Here is an 8,517-nt window from a genome sequence, read left to right as displayed (position 1 = left end):
GCTTGGGTCATCTTCAAACAAACTTCGATAAGTCTTGGGGTTTATGTTGATCTCCACGTATTGAGAGGGATGATTGTCTGTCCGTGTACTCTCGCTGGGGGAACATAATCGGGAACTGATCTCCATGTCTCGAGAGGGGCGATTGGCTGTCCGTGTACTCTCGTTGGGGGAACATAATCGGGAACTGATCTCCATGTCTCGAGAGGGGCGATTGGCTGTCCGTGTACTCTCGCTGGGGGAACATAATCAGGAACTGATCTCCATGTCTCGAGAGGGAAAGTCTATCCGCTTACTCTCGTTGGGGAAATATAATGAAGGCGTGTCGAAACACCTGTGAAGGAATATCTGCTCGTTGTGACAAGTAAAGTCTTGGAAGCAATAAATAACGTGTAATAGTCTGCTGTTGGCCTAGAAATGCGGGCCGGAACGAAAGATAATCGTCAAATGGACCAAAAAGATAAAATAACATCGGGAAAGAGGCGCACCAAAGATGGGCCCACAAATAACGAACTCATAACGAATTTTTGAAAAACTCGTATGGAGGGAACGCTAGGAAGAGGCGCAGCAAGAGCTGCGTCTCTTGGAAGAGGCGCGGCCTTTCTTTGCGTCTGTTCCCAAGGGTGTATTTTCTGCGTAAAAACGCGATAAACAGAGGGATTGTTTCATTTGTTTCGAAACACAAATCACACAATACTCTCTCAAATCCTAACCATTTCCGCCAAGGTTTGATCCGAAAGCTTGCATTAATCATGACTAATCGAGGTATGTGTCTCATTCTTGCATTAATCTTCTATATTTGCTCAATTTGGATCGAAAAAATTAGGGTTTTCAACCCAATTAATTCGAAAATTTGGGGCTTTTACCCCAAATGGATTTGCCTTGCGAAATTGGTATTAGAAACGGATAATTGGTAATATAAGGAACATAGCCATATATTTGTTTTGAATTTTCGTTGAGTTTTGAGCATTTGAGTGAATTTGAGACGGTTTCACAGCTAAACCGTAAATTGCTTCGAAAATAGCCTTAGGATTGTCCATTTGCGATGAAACTTGATATTTGGGATCCTTGGATGATGGGTAAACTTCCTATCATCTCGGAATTTTGGTTCGTGACGGATTTTTCAGGACACTTTTCTAGGGCATAATCGCCGTTATAACGAAATGCTGCCGAAATTTCGGCTCGAACCCGGAAATAGGCTTCAAATTAGGCTTGACTTGACCCTAATTACCACATGAGTGATCGGGTTTGTGAGAATATGGCCAAAGATGGCGAGAAAAGAGCAATTTCAGGGCTTCCGAAGGCTCGAAAATCCCTTAATTACTAAGGCTCGCCGTCACGCCACGCGACCTAAATTTGCTTTAATGTTGCAGGTGATGAGGCTTCTACTTCTGGGAGAGCTCCCATGGAGATAGACTCTGCCATGATCGAGGAGGCTTTGGAGCAGGCTTTCACCGCTGCGGTGATGGCTGCCGGGGACGAGGTCCACGAGGAGGAGGCTGTGGAGGAGGAGGAGGTCCCGAGACGGGCCAACGTTGGACGAGGAAGTCGTCAGCTGAGGGGAGCTCCCGCGTGGGCTGAGACCTGGCAGAGTAGGCATCTGCTTTGGGCTACAGAGGGCCACTTGTCCTACTGGACGGTGAAGAGCTTGGTAAATAGGAATTCACTACTTATCACTCATCTTCTTTCATTCGTTTGTTCATATCTCTTCCAATTTTCATTCAAAACTAAAGATAGCTTTTGTTTCAAATCACAATAGGAGGCCGAGAACATCAGGTAGTTCTCGGGTTGCACGACAGCGATGGAGTGCTACGAGCGGCTGTCGGCGGAGGAGCGCGCCATGATCGATCGTGGAGCGCTTGGTGCCTTGGTGCAGGCCTGGAGGGATATCGCGAAGAGGAAGCGGCGGGCTAACCTTAGCCTGGTCCGCGCTTTCTTGGACTGATTCTGGGATACGACTTCCACTTTTCACATGCCTTTTGGTGAGGTGGGAGTCACTCTGGAGGACTACGACATGATTTCTGGTCTGCCGTGTGGGTCTGAGGCTGTGGAGTGGCCGGAGATTGCCATGAGGGTGGACTCGGCCGAGGCTAGGAGGTTGATCGGCTGGAACTTATCGCCGAACGCTGTCACAGTGCCTGGTTTGGTACCCAGCTCTTACGTTTAAGACTACTTCACGGGAAAGATCCCGGCGCTGGTGATGATTGATGGGAGGGAGACATCTCCTCCTCCCTATACAGCTGAGCAGAGGGCTCGTTTGTGGCTCTGGTGGTTTCTGTCTTCGATTTACCTCGGAGACAAGGGAGAGAGGCTGTCGACGAAGCTTCTTCCCTTCCTTTCTAACCTGAGCTCCCTAGGGCGTTGGGACTGGGTCACTGCTGGTTTTGGGGTCCTCATCCGCTTCATGAGGGCCATGGTTCGTCCGGAGTTGATGGAGAAGGGGACTTCTCCTGGCGCTGTGGGACCTGGACTACTGTTGGAGGTATGAACCTTCATTCGGACTAAAATCAATTCTTTTCTTTGTCAAATTACGAAAGATCGTCATTGACTATCTCGCTTTACAGGCGTGGGTGTACTCCTACTTTCCGGGCCTCGCGCCCAAGAGGACGGAGCCGCTGGAGAAGGCCTATCCCGTGGTGAGGGATTGGGTGATGTGCAGAACGAAGAGCAAGCGTTCTTCTCACGGTGTCTACCGGCGGGATGTGAACGCTCTTCAGCTAGACAACGTAAACATCTCACTTATATTCATTTGCTTCTATATTGCTTTTAAATCGATCATAAAATGATTCCCTGTTTGTCTTGTCCCAGTGGGTGCCCAGGCCTTGGGCGGAGTACGCTGGAGCGCCTCCTTTTGTGGCTGAGGTCCTTCGGCCTAGGAGCTCGAGCCGGCTGCTGTTGAGGACGTCGATGGATCCTGTGTGGTACTTGGGCGAGCGTTTGGCTCGTCAGTGCCCTCGGGATGTGTTGACGGTTCCCATCGATCTTCTTAGGACGATGTTCAGGGAGCCTTCTGAGGCTGAGAGGGAGGCTGACTTGGCTGGCGTTGGTGGTGACGCCCTCCTTCTTCCTGGCGAGGACTACTCGGCGTTTCTCTACGGGAGGTTGGCGTACTGGCCGGTGGTGGTGAGCATATTTTCTCTCCTTTATTCTTGATTTTAAAACTACGACGAAAAATCATCGATTAATGAGAAACATTTGACTTTGCAGGAGGTTGAGACGGCGGGCATCGAGCCCCCAGAGTACCCCGAGACCCTCGAGTACACTGACGCGACTGGGAGGACGACGATCTCCGAGCTGCGTGACTTTGACGTGGTTTGTGACGGATGCTTGGCCGGACGACGGCAAAGATTCGATTCGGAGGGTGAGCCTCTAATTTGCATAATTTTTGTGTAAGGACACACTTGGTTAAACTTATTCAATTATTGAGCACTTCTTTTGAAAATGCAGGTTGCGCCGTCTCGGTTCGTGGCGTTGTGGAGGGTGGCCAACCGACTGCGAGCTACTGCCGTCGAGGCACTTGTTGGCGGTCGAGGTCGTCAGGTATGAACCTTGTGCCTATTTCGTTTTTTGAAATTTGATTTTCCAACTTTTCTTGTAATTGCTGGAAATGATTAACATGAGCCAATTTTGTTGTTTTGCAGGGGGACCGTGAGCTGGAACGAGAGTTGGCTTAGTCTCGGGAGGAGACAGCTCGCTTGTTGAGGGAGCTCGAGGTTCGGACGCCGAGATTGCTGCTCTCGCGGGAAGAGTTGCGGAGCTGGAGGGCGACCAGCAGTAGTTTTGTTTAGTTTTTTGTTTGTTTGTTGGCCGTATTTTGCACATTTGTACATTTTGGACCTTCATTTTGAATATTTTGGACTTTGTTTGGGGCGAGAGCCCCCAGTTTGTTGTGCATTTCCCTTTTTGGTTGTATATAAGATGGCCTGAGTGCCTTTCTTTCTTTGGGTTGTCCGCTTGTATCTGCAGTTAGCTTTGAACAGGTTTGGTAGATGACGGTTTACGCGTCATGTCATTTTGCCGAAATTTACATAGAAATCACGCAAAACATACATTTGTATATACACATGGCCTGAATTAGCGCAAAACGAATGACTCAAAAGCACGCAAAAAAATGCAAAAATTTTGCCGGAAATGACCGGATGGTAGGGAGGGTTACCCCTAAAAAAAATTAAAAAATAGAAACCTATAAGTTTAGAAATGAAAAAAAAGGAATAAAAGAAATATAAATTAAATAAATATGTAAATTTTGAAATGAATTAAATTAGTATGAAACTTATTTCCTAAAATGAATTATAATGAAAATTATTTCCTAAAATGAAAATGTGCAAGTGTGGTAAAATGGCGAAAATGTCGATGTCGTCTCGAAATGCGTGCCCGCGGAATTAGGAAACACGAAATATGGAAATTTCCACGTATTTACCAAAATAATAACCCGTAGGAATAGAAAATTATTCGTCACGGAATTAGGAAAGATCCAACGCGGAAAATCACAGAAATCAAGCTGAGGAAGAGGCGCAGCATGAGCTGCGTCCCTTTGAAAGAGGCGCGGCCAGTCCGCACTTTGTTCCCAGTGGTTCGTTTCCGCGATTTTTGGAAACAGAAATTAGTATAAATAGAGACGTCGATAGAGCTCTTATTCACACAATTCTTCCGTCGCTTCTTCGTCTTATTACATAAAATTCTCAAAATAATCCCTCATCATGAATACTTTGGAGATTCGCTTAAAAGAATGGACCAACGAATTTTCCAACATGGAGAAATATGATATGGGCGCCTTTAATATTGGATCATTGTTGAGTTTGAAGGTTATCAAGGTTGTCAAACCATTCTTGGATGCTTGTCTTGATTATTGGGACCCGAATTACCATGTTTTTGCGTTCCCTGGAGGCGATATTTGCCCATTTCCTGAAGAAATTGCTGCGATTGGTGGGTGGGACCCTGAACACTTGCCTGCCAGTCCTTCTACTTCGCAAGGGTATAAAAGCAAATTTAGAGACTTGCTTGGGTTGACTAGACTCGAGGTTGACCGTCTAGTGACCTCGAAAGGAGTGCGAATGTTGGACTTCATTGACCGATTCATTAACAGGGCCGACCCCACCGTTTCTTATGTTGCTAGGCGAAGGGCCTTTGGATTTTGCTTGTTGCATGTATATGTCTTCCAAGGGCATGTTGATGAAGAATTGAGAGGTGATCCCCGTCTTCTGGGACTTGTTGAGCAAATGGAGCTGCGCAGGAGCCCAACTTGTTTATGTCTAGGAGAGATCCTTTTGGGCTTGGATAATAGGAAAGCCAACCGCGACCTATCGTATTTGGGAAGTCCCGTCATTCTGCAGGTAAAAGATCATTTCCTTCTCTTCTTCTTTTTTTTCGTTTTTTTTCTTTCTTTTTTTTTTTATTTTTTCGTTTTCGTTTTTTTTTCTTTTCGTTTTTCGTTTTCTTTTCATTTTTTTTGTTTTTTGTTTTTGTTTTTTTTTATGTCTAATACCCGCTTTTGGTAGGTTTGGCTTATGGAACGGCTTCGATTGATCGAGCCCCCAGTGCATGTTCCTTCTTATCATGCTCGTTCAATTGCAATGAGGACCAGGCTTTACATGGCAGACTTCACCCGGGTCTGCAATTATTGGGAGAACAAACTGAAGAGTGATGACGGCCCTTTGATTGGGTGGATTGTACCGTGGTGGCACCTCAAATATGTCACCGGAGTGTCCTCTTTGGATCCTACTCGATCTGTGCGCATTCCTGGCTTGGAATTTATGGTATGCATCTTCCCGGAAAGGCTGATGAGACAGGTTGGACTAAAGCAGACGATCCCGAAGCTCGATACCGTCCCGCAGAGTGCCGTGGCGCTTACTACAGAGAGCCGAAGGGAGTGGGCCATTAAATGGGCTCAAAGAAACGTATGGTTCTTGAACTCTTCTGCTAATGCTTTATGGGTGTCGGATTCTTATCTGCGATGGAGAAAAGCTACTACTCCGGAAGAGCGCGAGAGATTGAGGAAGCGCGAGCCCGTTGACTACAAGGTGCGCGAGGTGGAAAAGGAGAAAGAGAAGCATTTGACTGAGGGAGAGGAAGAAGCCGGGTTTCGAGTTGTTCATCCTTGAAGAAACCAAGACCTCTCTGTCGGGGATAAAGTGATTGACAAGAATGGGAAGTCTAGGCCTCGAGAAAGACCGTTGGTGATTAGGTCCGAAGTGGCGCAAGAGCGTCCGGCTCGAGGTCGTGACAAGAAGTATGACAAGAATGACAAGGGCAAAGGGAAGATGGAAGAATAGCCAGAGTCTTTGCTATTATTTATTATTATTATTATTATTATTATTATTATTATTATTATTGTTGTTGTAATAAAAAGGTGGGGTTTTTAGAATCCTAGCCTATTTTTATTTTTATTATGTAGCGTACTATTATTAGAAAATGAATGAAATAAAAAGGTTAAATGGTTATGAAACCGTTGCGATTCTCTATTAATTATTCTTGTCGAATTCCAAATGCAATGCAAATGTCTTTCTATTTACATTTTAAAATGGTGGGTTGTATCTTGTGAAGGATTGCCTACGTATTCATTTAGAAAATGAAATCAAACCCTTGCGCGTAGTTCGAGTAAATGTAAAAGAATAATTGTTCTAAGCAAGAGCTTGTAATGAACTTAGAAAATAAGCATGAGCTTTTGCTTACTCTGAAGGTGCAGTTTAGTTTATTTGATGAAATGAGGATGACAAATTTGTCAAAATGCAAGAGCAAAGTGACATTAGCTTATTTCAGCTTGGCCAGGGGCCGTTTATTTAGTGCCACAAGAGCGACACGTGAGGTTACGCGAGGCGCGTTTTTGTTCCTATTCTAGGCATAGTACCGTTTTAGTTGGTCAAGGTTCGTCGGGTTGGAAAACTCATTCCCATCTAATTCTGTGATTCTAACCGCACCCGCTGGAAGTATGGACTTGACTAGAAATGGTCCGGCCCAATTAGGTTTGAACTTTCCTCGTGGGTCGACAGGTAAAAGAGCTCTAACCGATTTGAGTACTAAGTCTCCTTCCTTGATGTTTCTTGGCTTAACCCTTTTGTTGAAAGCTCGTTTGATACGTGGTTGATATGTTTGGACATTATGCAAGGCGCGTAGCCTACGTTAATCTAGGAGGATGAGTTCTTCATATCTATCCCTCTTCCAATCGGCTTCTGGGAATTGACTTTCGAGTAAAATACGCAAGGATGGTATCTCTAGCTCGACTGGTTGTACAGCTTCCATGCCGTAGGTCAAATAGAAAGGAGTAGCCCTAGTGGGCATCCTAACAGATGTACGATATCCCCACAAAGCAAAGGGTATCTTGCTTGGCCAATCGCGATAGTTGTCAATCATTTTCTTGAGAATTGTGACAACGTTTTTGTTTGCCGCCTCTACCGCATCATTAGTCTGTGGTCTATAGGGCGAAGAGTGGTGATGTTTAATTTTGTACTTGGCTAGCAACTGCTCGGTCTCAGCTTGGCAATGTGATCCATTATCACTAATGATCTCATGTGGGCAACCATATCGACAGATGATGTTGTTTTGTATGAACTTTGCCACATTTTTGGCCGTGAGACTAGTGTAGGAAGCCGCTTCTACCCATTTGGTGAAATAGTCAATTGCCACGAGGATGAAACAGTGACCTCCTGTTCCGGCTGGGGTTATCTTCCCGATTATGTCAATTCCCCAGGTGGAAAATGGCCAAGGAGATGTCATCGTATAGAGCAATGAAGGAGGGACGTGTTGTACATTCCCGAAGATTTGGCAATTGTGGCAATGTCTCACGTATTTGATGCAATCGAATTCCATTGTGGTCCAATAATACCCCAAACGTGTGATTTTCTTTGCCATCATGGGCCCGCTCATGTGAGGACCGCATTCTCCATCGTGGACTTCTTCCATCACTTTTCGCGCCTGTGAATGATCAAGGCAACGTAGGATTACACCAAGAGGTGTTCTTTTGTATAACTCTCCTTGCATGAGAACGTATTGGGAAGCTAGTAGGCGTATAACACGTTGTCCCCTTTTGTCCATATCAGGTGGATAGGTACCATTGAGCTTGAAATTCAGGATTGCTTGGAACCAGGGTTCCTGCGCGATTTCCTCTTCATCGGTGATTTGGTGGACATAAGCTGGCTCTGACCGTCGTTCGATGCACAAAGGCATTTCCATCATGTCATCTGGCATATTAATCAAAGATGCGAGTTTTGCAAGAGCATCTGCAAATTGATTTTCTTCCCGAGGTAGGTGTAGATATGTCACGTGATCAAAGAATTGGGCAATTTGGTCTATTCTAGCTTGATATGGTGCTAGGCTTTCGCTTCGGATTTTCCAAGATCCCGTAACTTGGTTGATGATCAGGGATGAATCCTCATGTACTCGGATGTTTTTAATGCCTAAGCTCACTGCCGCTTATAGTCCAATGAGATAAACTTCGTATTCTGCAGCGTTATTTGTCACCTCGAAGTCGAGTTTGACAGCGATTGGTGTATGCTCGCCTTCAGGAGAAATGAGCAACACTCC

Source organism: Silene latifolia, chromosome X (assembly GCF_048544455.1).
Source record: "Silene latifolia isolate original U9 population chromosome X, ASM4854445v1, whole genome shotgun sequence".
NCBI lineage: Eukaryota > Viridiplantae > Streptophyta > Magnoliopsida > Caryophyllales > Caryophyllaceae > Silene > Silene latifolia.
This window is presented reverse-complemented; position numbering follows the sequence as displayed.